The following is a 14,777-nucleotide window of genomic DNA, read 5'->3' as shown; positions in this document are numbered from 1 at the left end:
GTGGGGGGCATTAGTAAATAGTTGGATTGATTTATACAAGCAAAGTGTTGTTCACCTACATATTCTTTAGTGACTATGTATATCTTTTTAGGATGTTCATCTAGTATGTTCATAAGTAAGGGCTTATTTGATGGTCTGCAAGCGATCTCTAAAAGACACTATTTCTCAGTTTGCAATATCCTTGTCTATTTATAGTAATCAGGGCACACATTTTATGGAACAGATTATAAAATTTGAAAACCTCGAGATTTATCAACGTTTTCACTGCCTTTAATTTCTTACAAAATTAAACGAAGGCAATAAAACACTAATGGAACTTAAAACTGGCCAAGAGTTATAGCAGTTTATTCATTCAAAGAACAGTGACCAGATGTTCTGTCCATAAATATAATGAACATGACTGTTATAACAAATATAAGGCTAATACTATTCTCAAATGAAATATGAACAAGTAGGTTCATGAGATGTCTGGTTACTAATGGCCAGGCACTAGTGAGACATCCATGTGATGGATAATATTGTGTTAGATTATTATAAAGCATTAAGGGCAATTCATTTAGAGTTCAAGAAGCCCTGACTCAATGGATGAGAATCAAGTTTCATTCCAAAAAGACATTGTTTGGACTTTACTGAGAGGGGTCTAATCCCGTTAAGCTATTAGTAAGGCCTCTGTTTAAGATATATGTCTCTTACAATAAGGAAATATTGCCCCCACCCATTTAAACATCTGCTTGCTATTTTCCTTAGACATTGGGACTAACCACAAATTCACCTTTTCTTTGTTTCTTTCTTTTTAAATTATTATCTATTTTTAATTTCAATAGCTTTTGGGGTACAAGTGGTTTTTAGTCACACAGAAGAATTGTACAGTGCTGAAGTCTGAGAATTTAGTGCACCTGTCACCTGAGTAGTGTACATTATACCTAATATGTAGCTTTTTATTCCTCACTCCCTTCCACCCTTCCTGCTTCTGAGTCTCCAATGTCCATTAGACTTAACTCTGTATGCCTTTGCATACCCATAGCTTAGCTCTCACCTGTAAGTGAGGACATGTGGTATTTGGTTTTCCATTCCTAAGTTACTTCACTTAGAATAATGGCCTCTGGCTCCAAGCTGCTGCAAAAGGTGTTATTTCATTTTTTTATGGCTGAGTAGTATTCCATGGTATACATATATATCACATTTAAAAAATCCTCTCATTGCTTGATGGGCAGCTGGGTTGGTTCCCTATCTTTGTAGTTGTGAATTGTGCTGCAATAAACATACATGTCCAAGTGTCTTTTTGATATATTGACTTCTTTTCCTTTGGGTAGATAACCAGTATTGTGATTGCCAAAGTGAATGGCAGATCTACTTTCAGTTCTTTGATAAATCTCCATAGTTTTCCGTAGTGGTTGTACTCATTTACATTCCCACCAGGAGTGAATATGCATTCCCTTTTCACCACATCCACGCCAACATCTATTGTTTTCTGACTTTTTAATAATGGCTATTCTTGGCTGGGCTCAGTGGCTCACGCCTGTAATCCCAGCACTTTGGGAGGTCGAGATGAGTAAATCACTTGAGGTCAGGAGTTTGAGAGCAGCCTGGCCAGCATGGTGAAACCCCGTCTGTATTAAAAATACAGAAATTAGCTGGGCGTGGTGGTGGGCACCTGTAATCCCGGCTACTCGGGAGGCTGAGGCAGGAGAATCTCTGAACCCGGGAGGCGGAGGTTGCAGTGAGCAGAGATTATGCCACTGCACTCCAGCCTGGGCAACAGAACAAGAATCTGCCTTAAAAAAAAAAAAAAAGGCTACTCTCGCAGGAGTAGGGTGGTATCTCATTGTGGTTTTAATTTGCATTTCCCTGATGATTAACAGTATTGAGCTTTTTTTTTTCATGTTTGTTAGCCATTTGTACGCCTTCTTTGGATAAATGTCTATTTGTGTCATTTGTCCACTTTTTTATGGGATTATTTGCTTTTTTCTTGCTAATTTGTTTGAGTTCTTGTAGATTCCTTGTAGATATTAGGCCTTTGTTGGATGCATAGCTTGCAAATGTTTTCTCCCATTATGTAGGTTTACGCTGATGATTATTTCTTTTGCTAAGCAGAAGCTTTTTAGTTTAATTAGGCCTCATTTATTTATTTTTGTTGCATTTGCTTTTGGGGTCTTTGTCATAAATTCTTTACCTAGGTCGATGTTGACAAAAGTTTTTCCTAGGTTATCTTCTAGATTTAGTCTTTGATCTATCTTGAGTTAATTTTTATATATGGTGAGAGATAGGGATGCAGTTTCATTCTGCTACATGTGGCAATCCAATTTTCCCAGGGCCATTTATTGAATAGGGTGTCCTTTCCCTGATTTATGTTTTTGTCTGCTTTGTCAAAGGTTAGTTGGTTGTAAGCATTTGGCTTTATTTCTGGGTTCTCTATTCTTTTCCACTGGTCTATGTATCTACTTTTATATTATATGGTAATTTTTATTTATTAAAGTAGGGGCTGACTACACAGGTGTTTATTATTATCCTTTTTTTAACTGATTTGAAATTTAAAAAAACATGATTCTGTGTAGTGCTGCTAACTTTGCTAGGAGATTTGAAAGTTATACTATTCAAATGTTTAAGCTAATTGAATATTTGAATAGCACTTAAATTTCCAAAGCATTTTTTGTTATTTAATTTAATCAACAATGCACATAATTTTTGATTATTGGTTGTAAAGAAATCTGCTGACTTGCAGATAAAATAACAAGTTTGCCAATACAGATATTCCTCAACTTGTAATGGCATTATGTCCCAATAAATCCATCATAAATTGAAAATATCTCGTCAAAAATGCACTGAACATTATAGTTTAGCCTAGCTAAAAGTGCTCAGAACACTTACGTTAGCCTACAAATGGGCAAACTCATCTAACACAAAGCCTATTTTATAAAAAAGTGTTGATATCTCATGTAGTTTGTTGACTACTGTACTGAAAGTGAAAACCAGAACGGTTATATGGATATTTGAAGTGCAGTTTCTACTGAATGTGTATTGCCTTTGCACCCTCAAAAATTTAAAAGATATTAAGTTGTTAAGTCTGGCACTGTCTGTATAGTGAGACTTCACATGAGCTATGTAGCGTGGCTCCAGGTAACAATTCTCCAACTTGTATCTTGGTTCCCCATTTGCCTTATCCATGGGCATCTTCATTCTGGCCCAACAGTAGACCCATCATTACTTTCCACCTACTTTTCCATAGCATGGTTAAGACCTTCCCTTCAGGAAAAACTTTACTCTTACCCAAAGGGATGAAATTTTTCTGTGGAACCTCAATAGGCCTACTACGTAAGAATTCAGTTTTACAAGCTCCACATAGGAGCAACACATCACAGACAGGAGGGCAGGAGGGGTTGTTGTTTTATCATTGTGGTCCCTCAACCAGTGTAAGGTAATAAGTAGGCCAAAGTAATAGGGTAGACGGCTGTAGAGTCCCTGAAATAAACTGATGAAGAAAAGTGGTTATTAAGATTTGCCAGGTTTCCCATCACTTGCAACATGCTACTCCAAGCTCGGCAACTGGATATGTGTCAAATGACTAATGGGATGATATCTCAATTTTAACTTCACTATCACTATCCCAGTCTGGAATGAGGTTTTGCTAGACAAATAAGAACCTTCTTCATATGTTGCTATGTCTGTAGCTGAACCATAATCTTCACTCAGTTTTAAACACCAGAGTTGGTGTTTGTGAGTAACAACGGAACTGGGCTAAGGTAACTTTTGGCCAGTGAACTGAGCAGCTAGGGCCTTTTTCATACAAGGTCTAGGATAGAGAATAATCCATACAGTATGTCTATACTGACCACTTTTGCAGATGGTCTGTATAAGGTAATTCAACAGTAGCAAAACCATTGACAATTTCTTACCTTTGGGCTACACTTTCTGGAGTTCATTAGCATCACTACACGATATAAATTAATAATTTCTAAATTATCTAAATAATTATCTATGACTAAACTAGTCACTGTAAATAGAGTCACTTCATGTCACTTCATGATTTAATATACTAGATTGTATTTTAATGAACCATATTAATTCATTCATATATATATATATATATATAAAATATACCTATGTAAACATCGTCTTTAGAAGGGCATCCTCTGGGTAAAAGACAATGTAAATGAAATGAGGGAAGAATAATGTGGTGTCTTGTCAGTCTTAGTATTTTTTTGTTTTTTTAGAGATAGGGTCTTGCTCTGTCACTCAGACTGGGGTGCAGTGGCGTGATACTGCAACCTTGAACTCCTAGGCTCAAGCGACACTCCCATCTCAGCCTCCTGAGTAGCTGGGACTATAGGCGTGCACCATTTTACCCAGCTAATTTAAAAAGTTTTTTGGGGGCTAGGCACAGTGGCTCATGCCTGTAATCCCAGCACTTTGGGAGACCAAGGCAGGTGGATTACTTGAGGTCAGGAGTTCAAGACCAGCCTGGTCAACCTGGTGAAACCCCCATCTCTACTAAAGATACAAAAAATTAGCTAGGAGTGGTGGTGTGCACCTGTAATCCCAGTTACTCAGGAGGCTGAGGAAGGAGAATAGCTTGAACTCAGGAGGCAGAGGTTGCAGTGAGCCGAGATTGTGCCACTGCGCTCCAGCCTGGGTGACAGAGCGAGACTCCATCTCAAAAAAAAAAAAAATTTTTTTTTCTTTTGTAGAGATGGGGTCTCATTATGTTGCCCAGGCTGTCAATCTTAGTATTTATTTTCATTTTGGCTTTTTATTAGTGTTTGGTTTCTTTTGAGTTTCTAGAATTGCATTAGGACTTACTGGGGGTTGCCAAGGTTAGTTTTTACACCAATAAAGGATGAACCCAAACAAGGTAATGGCCCAGAGGTTAGATCCAGGCATCTGTGACATTATGGGCTGAGGGGATCTTAGGAAATTTTTGGAAGGGTGTAACTGAGTACTTTGCATTGAATTTTGGGAAGTCTGTTGCATTCTCTTAATTCACCCAACAGTACCAGCCAAACTATAATACAAAACTTGAGGTTCTTACCTGAAATATGAATGAGAGCTATGCTATGCTTACATTTCTACATAACTTGCCTTCTTTCCACACGCCTGTTTTTTGTTTTGTTTTGTTTTTAAACTAAGCTGGTTGAAACTGAATCAGCAGGGATTTTAAGCTTTCTTCGGTCCCAGGTTTAAACTGAGTTTCCAGTCTTTGGTGCCTATTGCTAATGGGATGGTGGTGGGGTGTTTACTAGGGTGGGGCGGGGACCGTTGGCACAATCCATCCTGTTTCCACAGCAGATACCTCCCATTTCCTGTTTATTTTTTTAACGTTCTATATAGAAATAGTTTGTACAACTTCGAATAAAAAAAAAAAAGAGTTTCAGGGTGGAAAAAACCAAGCCATCTGCAAGCCCTACTGAGGCAGAAATCCACCCTAGTCTGGGCAGCCTGTGGCTTTGTCTGAAAAGGGACCTTACACACTCAGAGCTTCTGTTCCTGGTATCCTCAAAGCCTTGGCTGACCTTGACTCCCTGGCACAACTGGCTCCCCTGGAAAGGTGGCTTGGGATTTGTGAGTTCAAGACTCCCAGTTTTGCACTAGGAGACTGGGGTTAGGAAGAGTATGCAGTTTAAATCTCTGTTCTGTTCACTAGACTTCATGAAAGCAGTGGTGGTTCTGTCTTAACTCCTTTTGGCTGCTTTGCCTCCAATGTCTCCATGCTGATAATGTTGCTCTTGTGATGAATGATAATGGACTGATATGGATGTGTAAGAGAATAAGAATAGTGACAGTCATAGTGCTTGTATGGAATCCTCTGTTTTTTTTCAAAGCATATTCACATAATTCTTCATTTGCACCTTTCTGAAATCATCTGAAGAAATGTGACAGAGGAGAATGGGACCCAGTAACAAAACTAACATTGATAAATTATTTATGAAGTGCCAGTCATTAAGCTAAGCTATATACAGTATTGACAACACTTTATTTATGTACATATATATTTACATACATTTCATAATAACTGTGTAAGATAGGTACTGTTACCTACCTCTACTTTACACAAGATGAAATCAATGACAAAAAATTGATTAATCGAGCCAAGAAGACATAGCTTATAAGTGTTGGGCTGGGATTCAAACCTGGTCTGCCATCTGCAGAGTCCAGTGTTTAACCACTGACAAGTGGAATCTAGGGTAAAGGGCACCCATGTGGTATTATAACTCAGGTTAGAATCCAATTCATTACCTTAGAACCTGGGTTTCCTGACTTTTATCTAGTGCTTCTTTCTTGCTTTTTTCATTTTTTTATTGTGAAATATGTCATACTCAGATTATATTGGATGAACACACACAAACAGTTTTTGTTGAACCATGTGAAATTGTCAATATTTTGCTCAGATTTGGCACATAACAATAGCAACTTCATGATTTAATATACTATATTATATTTTAATGAAGTATATTATTCATTCAATGTATATATATATATATATATTTTTTTTTTTTTTTTTTTTGAGAAGGAGTCTTGCTCTGTCACCCAGGCTGGAGTGCAGTGCGTGATCTTGGCTCACTGCAACCTCCACCTCCTGGGTTAAAGCTATTCTTGTGCCTCCTGAGTAGCTGGGATTACAGGCATGCACCACCATGTCTGGCTAATTTTTGTATTTTTAGTAGAGACAGGGTTTCACCATGTTGGCCATGCTGGTCTCAAACTCCTGACCTTAAGTGATCCACCCGCCTTGGCCTCCCAAAGTGCTGGGATTACAGGCATGAGCCACCATGCCCAGCCAATTCATTCATATTTAATGAATCTATTTAATGAACTACTATATCCTGGTTTAATGAACTAGTTTAAAGTTAAGCAAACCCTAATATAACCAGCACACAGTTTAAAGAGTAGAGCATTGTCCTCTATGTCCCCCTCCTCCTCCTTCCCCTCTGTAGATAATCCTATGCTGACTTTTGTGATAATCATTTCTTTTCTTTGTAGTTTAACAACTGTGTTGGCATCCCTACAGAATATAGTTAGTTTTGCTTGTTTATGTCTTTATATAAATGGGTTATACTGCAAGTGTTCTTTTCCAAGTTGCTTTTTCATTCAATATTAGGTTTATGAGATTTTCCAGAGTGATGCATGCATTTATTGTTTTAATTAATTAATTAATTTTTATTTCAATAGCTTTGGGGGTACAAGTGCTTTTTAGTTACATGGATGAATTGTAGAGTGGTGAAGTCTGGGCTTTTAGTGTATCCATCACCCCAATTAATGTACATTGTACCCAACAGATAATTTTTCATCCCTTATTCTCATCCCAACTTCCACCTTTCTGAGTCTCCAATGTCCATTATACCACTTCCTTAGATTTCCAATCCATGAGCATGAGATGTTTGTTTGTGTCATCTATGATTTCTTTCAGCAGTGTTTTGTGGTTCTCCTTGCTGAGATCTTTCACCTCTTTGGTTAAGTATATTCCTGGGTATTTTTTTTTTTTGGTAGCTATTGTAAATGGGATTGAGCTCCTGATATGATTCTCAGCTTGGTTGTGTTGGTGTATAGTAGTGTTATTGATTTGTATACATTAATTTTTGTAATCTGAAGACTTTGATGAATTCATTTATCAAATCTAGAGATATTTTAAACAACTAAAAGTAGATCTACACTTGGATCCAGCAATTCCGCTGCTGGGTGTCTACCCAGTAGGAAGGAAAAGAAGTCATATTAAAAAAGACACTTACACATGTATGTTTATTGCAACACAATTCATGATGGCAAAGATAGGGAATCAACCCAAGTGCCCATCAACCAATGAGTGGATAAAGAAAATGGTGTATATACATGCCACGCAATACTACTCAGCCATAAAAAAAGAATACAATAATGTATTTTGAAAAAAACTTGGATGGAATTGGAGGCCACCATCCTAAGCGAGGTAACTCAGGAACAGAAAACCAAATACTGCATGTTCTCACTTTTAAGTAGGAGCTAAGCTATGGGTATGCATTTATAGGTCTTTTTTTTTTTTTTTGTTTGAGACAGAGTCTCACTCTATTGCCAGGCTGGAGTGCAGTGGCACGATCTCGGCTCACTGCAACCTCCGCCTTCAAGTGATTCTCCTGCCTCAGCCTGCCGAGTAGCTGGGACTACAGGCACATGCCACCACGCCCAGCTAATTTTTGTATTTTTAGTAGACATGAGGTTTCACCATGTTGGCCAGGATGGTCTTGATCTCTTGACCTTGTGAGCTGCCCACCTTGGCCTCCCAAAGTGCTGGGATTACAGATGTGAACCACTGTGCCTGGCCTATAGTTTTTATTGTTGTTGTATGATATTCCGTTCTGTGAATAAATCACAGTGTACTTATTCACTCTACTGTTGAAGAGCATTTTGATTGTTTCTGAGTTTTAGCTAATTAGCACGACACTCCTGTGAACATTCCTACATGTGTCTCCTGGCCCAGATGGCAGAAATCTCTCCAAGTCTAGTGTACATATTTATGGGTAGATTTACTGAGTGGAAGAAAAAGCTAAATCATTTACACTAAATGACTCTGTACCCAGCAGTTACCAAGTTTCCATTGCTCCACATCCTCTCTTACACTTGGTGTTATTAATTTTAACGTGTTTGTCATCTAGGGTGTGTAGTGATCCTTCGCTGTGATTTTAATGTACATTTCCTGGATTATTAAAGAGGGTGAACAATTTTACGTATCTTCAGTGATCATTTGGATTTCCTATTTGCCCTTTGGGAAATGCTGTTCATGTGTCTCCCTCTCTCTCTCTGCGTGTATGTGTGTGTATATGTGTGTGTGTGTTCACAGGAATTCATTACATGTTTCTGGATATTAGTCCTTTGTCAGTTACATATGTTGTAAATATCTGCTCCCAGTTGTGGCTTGGTTTTTACTTTCTTTATGGTTTCTTTAAGTAAAAGGATTTTTAAAAATTTAATGTATGGGTATGATTAGTGCTTTTTATGTCTTGTTTAAGAAATCTTTTTTATGCCAAGATCAAGAAGATATTCTCCTATACTGCCTTTTAAAATCTTTGTATTTTTGTCTCTTACATTGAGGTCTTTCATACTCTTAGAATCGAGTTTTGTGTATGTGTCAGGTAGTGGGAGGAGGTCTAGTTGTTCCAGTGTGATTTATTTTTAAAAATCCATTGTTTTCCTACTGATATGCATTGCTGTCTTTGTTATGTATCAGTTTTCCATGGCTTTTTCCAGTGGGGTAATCACTGTCCCCTGTTCACATTTGAGAACAATTGAATGATTAACTTTGTGTACTTGTTCTCTCCTCCGTTTATTGTTTCTATGTGGTTATTTTACAGATGTAGTATCATGAAAACACTACAGTGTAATCAGTATTATCTCTTAACTTCCTTGATTTAACTCTAGTTAGACTACCCATTCATGACTTGTAAGTCCCCTTGGATGCTCTGTCCCCATCGGTGGCGTCGTCCCAAGTCATGCAAATCAGAGCTGTGTGTTTGGTAACTGTTGTGAATAGTTGACTCTCAGGCTTTGATACCTGGGGAGAAGAAGGAGAAAATTCAAGTCACTAAGCAAATAATTTCGGCAGTGAACTAAAGGAGTAGTACCTGCAGAAGTTGCATACTAAGCTGGAAGCAAGAGGTTCTCCGTCCTTTATTTAACTATTTTTTGTGTGATCCTGTTCTCAGTTTTCTTATTTGTTGGGCTACATGAGCTACACTATCTCTTTCACTTCTAAAATTCAAATGAGACTCTGTCACCATCTTTCTGCGTGACTATATCTTTTTGGTTTCCTTTTCCATAGCTCCAGTTTCTCTTACAGAGACTATTTAGAGTGAGTACTAAATAAATATTTGATTTCTTCCTGCTTTGGGTAGAACAGCGCTGATGTATCTAAGGAGGAAATGGAAAAGAGTACTCTTAGTTGATGAGAGTTGATGAGAAGTTTATGAGAAAGGGCGAAGAGCCACCCAGTCTGCCCCTGGGGTCACGTTGAAGCTTAAAACAATACATCTTCTTTGAACCTGTTTCCTCTACTAGCAAATGAGGATATCAATAGCTACCTCACTTTATAGACTTGTTGGGAAGATCACATCAGATATTATACCTGTAAATAGTAAAGTATTTTTACAATGGAAACAACTGTATAGGCATTCACTAGGCATCCACTCACTCTGCCACATCTTATTTGCATAGCTTCTTAAGGTTTCAAAGTCCTTTCACACATATCTCACTTGACTCTTACAACCTACCTACTAAGGAGGCAAAAATGACAAGGAATAGTTGTGTTTGTCCAGGGGCACACAATCAGAATTTTAGAACAGATATTACCAGCTGTCTCGTTTATCTTTCCTATTCCTCATTGTACAAATTAAAAAGCTCAGGTTCAGAGAAGTTAGAAGACTTGGCCAAGATCACACACAAGTACACTATCAGGAAACACGCCTTCTTGCATCTACTCCAGTATTCCTCCCATGATACCATGTTGTCTCTAAAGAAGTTCTGGACTGTGAAATCCTTGAGGACTGGGATCATAAATTCAGCCTTGGTGATTTTGTTCCCAGATTGTAATTTTCCAGGCACCTAGCATGTTTGCTATCCTTGCATTTCTTTCTTTCTTTCTTTCTTCCTTCCTTTCTTTCTTTCTTTCTTTCTTTCTTTCTTTCTTTCTTTCTTTCTTTCTTTCTTTCTTTTTCTTTCTTCTTTCTTTCTTTCTTTTCTTTCTTTCTTTCTTTTTTTTGTGACAGAGTCTCGCTCTGTCACCTAGGCTGGAGTGCAGTGGCCCAATCTCAGCTCACTGCAACCTCCGCCTCCCGGGTTCAAGTGATTCTCCTGCTTTGGCCTCCTGAGTAGCTGAGATTACAGGGGCACAACACAACACCCGGCTAATTTTTGTATTTTTAGTAGAGACTGGTTTTCACCATGTTGGCTGGGCTAGTGTCGAACTCCTGACCTCAGGTGATCCACCCGCCTCGGCCTCCCAAAGTGCTGGGATGACAGGCATGAGCCACTGCATCCAGCCTGTCCTTGCACTTCTTGGTGGTTTACAGGATTATGACTTCTCCTTCTGTCTTTTCACTCACCCAGTGCAATACATAAGGATCAATCATGCAAGTTATTACCAACTTAGTAAAAAGTGAGGAAATTCACTGAATAAGATATGTTTTTTTGAGACAGCATCTCACTCTGTCGCCCAGGCTGGAGTGCAGTGGTGCGATCTTGGCTGACTGCAACCTCTGCCTCCCAGGTTCAAGCGATTCTCATGCTTCAGCCTCCCGAGTAGTTGGGACTACAGGCGTGTGCCACCATGCCTGGCTAATTTTTGTATTTTTAGTAGAAATGGAGTTTCACCATGTTGGCCAGGCTGGTCTTGAACTCCTGACCTCAAGTGATCCACCCACCTCGGCCTCCCAAAGTGCTGGGATTACAGGCGTGAGCCACCATGCCTGGCCAGAATAAGACATTATATGCCAAAATGTAAATAATCTCAGTTTTAGTGATTTTGGTCTACTTTACTGATAGGGCCTCTTGACATGGTTGATATCAAAGTGCTGCCTTGAATGGTTTTATGCTGTCCCTTGGACTTTCCGATTGATGTCTCCTAACTTTTTACTCTGTTGCTCTTTGTCCTTTACCCAGAACATGCTCCATAGCCATCCACCAGTGCCAGCCCATCTTTGAATGCTGTACTCAATTCCCTTGGCCTTTGCTCCTGCTTTAAAGCTGGCAGGCTTCTTTTACTTATATCAGCTTTCTGTTTGAATCTCAAATGCTCAAAAATAATTCCTTTTAAACATTTCCTGCCACCTTTCTTGGATACTAATGTAGTTCTCAGAGTGTATGGGGGATTACTCATCTATCGCCTCAGTGCTTCAAAGTGAGGAATAACTGTGTAATAAATAGATCTGGCCAAGGATGAAATGACTGTTAAACAAGACAGTCGCTGATACCACTGAATGTTGTCTAGCTAGGCTGGGTAACTACCCATCAGACGTGTTACGGAGGTGTTTAAACAGGTGATGGGAGTTTAAGGTGTTCTTAAGAGCTTTCCGACACTAAAAATGTCGTGATTCTGTGTTAGCAAATTTACTAGCAGATTGACTGCTCTTCTACTTTTATGAGTCCCTTAAACTGAAAATGGGCATGAGGGATCTTCTTGGGATGGTGAAATGTTCTAATATTAGATTGTGGTGATGGTTGCCCAACTTGGTACATTTACTAAATATCGCTGAACTGAATACTTCACACCAATGATTTCATGGTATGTAAATTATGCCTCAATAAATCTGTTTTTAGAAAGTCTCTTAAGACTATAACTGCCATATTTTGAAAACAATGTATTTATTTTAAAACATACATTATATATGTTTAAAGTGTATGCTAATAATTTATACACGTTTAAGAGGCTAAATATTCAAATAAGAAGTTAAATTTAATACCCGGAAAATTATCTAGAATATATTAAAATGATGCACACTTAAAGAAACATGGATGTAAATCACTACCAAAGCGGTTGCCCTATTTTAAAAAATTATTTAGTTAGTTTTAAATTTACATACAGTAAAACTTATTCTTTGTGGTATATAGTTTCATGGATTTTTGCAAATGCATATAGTCCTGTGACCACCCTCACAATCAAGATGCAGAACAGTTTCATCACCCTCAAAAATTCCCTTGTGCTACCAATTTGTAGTCAACCTCTCTCCCCACCTGCAACTCTGGCAACCACTGATGACTTCTCTGTCATTATAGTTTTGCCTTTTCAATGACATTATACAACACATACAGTTTGAAGAGAGATTTTCAAACTTAAAATTTGTTCATTTTAATAGTTGAATTATGAAAATAATGGTTATTTTGGGGTTGGAGGGATTTCCCTGCTGGTAACTAGTCAGATGAAGAAGAGTGAAGTAGACGGAGGCAGTATAAGAGTAGCCTGAATTCAGTCACACTTGTAGAATCACAGGTGGTTAGACTTGGAAGGGTTTTTGGAGTCATTTAGCTAACATCCCAATATGAAGAAACTGAGGTCCAGAGGGAAGAGTGAGTCTCAAACTTGCACAACTAGTGTGGAGCTGGCCTAGCACTCAATTTCCCAACAGTCAACTTCAGTATGCTTTCAACTACTATACGCCCTGATTCGTACTACCAGTTTTGCCTGACTCTGAGTTCTAGCACAAATTCTTCCCCTTTGTAATTCCTCTGCCACATCCCTGATTGCTGATGATCAAAACAATACTCGATATATATCACTAGCACTGGAAAAAAGGACAATTTCTGAACTATCATCTCATTAAGTTATGATTCCTGACTCTTTGCATCATGAAACCATAACTCATTCACAACTATTTATTGGATGGGTGTTCATTCTGTTATAGGCAAAATGCCCAAGAGAAAATACACAATCCAGAATTAACTCATTTTAAAAGGCAAGAATTGGAAAGACCATTAGAAATAACTTGAGGTGGTTTTTAGGCATTCTTAGGCATCTCCAAAGTCCCCATTGGGAACACCTCAGGAGAGAGGTAAGGAAAAGGTTCAGTGGTAGCTGTGCCACCTCCTCTGATAAAACCATCTGTGATCACTTTTATTCTTCCTGAAAGGCTTCCTGTAACATTTCTTACAGTGCTGATACGCTTGTGGTGAATTCTTTCAGTTTCTGTATGTCTACAAAAGTCTTTATTTTACCTTTGTTTTTAAAGGCTATTTTCACTGAGTATAGGATTTTATGTTGACAGGTGTGTGTGTGTGTGTGTGTGTGTGTGTGTGTGTGTGTGTGTGTGTGTTGTGTGTGTGTGTGTGTGTGTGTGTGTGTGTGTGTGTGTGTGTGTGTATGTGTTTCCCTCCTTGCTTTCAAGATGTTGCTCCAGTGTCTTCTGGTTTGCATTGAGAAGTCTTTTTTTTTTTTTCCCCAAGACTGAGTTTCACTCTGTGGCCCAGGCTGGAGTACAATGGCCTGATCTCGGCTCACTACAACCTCCCCCTCCCAGGTTCAAGTGATTCCCCAGCCTAAGCCTCCCTAGTAGCTGGCATTACAAGTGCCCCCCACCATGCCTGGCTAATTTTTGTATTTTTAGTAGAAATGGGGTTTCGCCATGTTGGCCAGGTTGGCCTCGAACTCCTGACCTCAGGTGATCCACCCACCTTGGCCTTCCAAAGTGCTGGGATTACAGGCGTGAGCCACCGTGCCCGGCCAATAAGTCTGCTTTCATTTTTACCTTTCTTCCTTTGTACATATTGTGTCTTTTTTCTCTGTCTGCTTTTAAGTTTTTGTTTTTATTAATGGTTTTAAGTAATTTGATTATGATGTACTTTGGCATACTTCTCTTAAATTTCTTATGGTTGGGATTTAGTGAGCTTCTTGGATATAAGAATTTATAGTTTCATCAAATTTGGAATATTTGGTGATTATTTCAATTTTTCCTCCCTTCCTTCTACTTAAAAAATTAAAAGAAATTTTAAATTGAAGCAGCCATGAAAGTACATGTCAGGCCTTTTATTTTGGGAAGCTTGATTGATTGGTGACTCCAGCAGCTGTTCTCTGACTCTACCTTGTATTTCCACTGAAGCCAGACTTTTAATGGGCTGTTCCTAACCAATGATTGAATGTGGTACAAATGTGAATGCAGACCTTTTTCTGCAAGATGCAGACTCTTCTGATGGGTGACTTTGACGTGAGGACTCCCCATCAGCCTGGCTGACACTTTTCTTTTATTTTTTTGAGTCAGAGTCTCACTCTGTCACCCATGCTGGAGTGCAGTGGCATGATCAGGGCTCACTGCAACCTTGACGTTCCAGGC

The sequence above is a fragment of the Hylobates moloch genome, unplaced genomic scaffold, assembly GCF_009828535.3.
Source record: "Hylobates moloch isolate HMO894 unplaced genomic scaffold, HMol_V3 SCAFFOLD_5, whole genome shotgun sequence".
Lineage (NCBI taxonomy): Eukaryota > Metazoa > Chordata > Mammalia > Primates > Hylobatidae > Hylobates > Hylobates moloch.
This window is presented reverse-complemented; position numbering follows the sequence as displayed.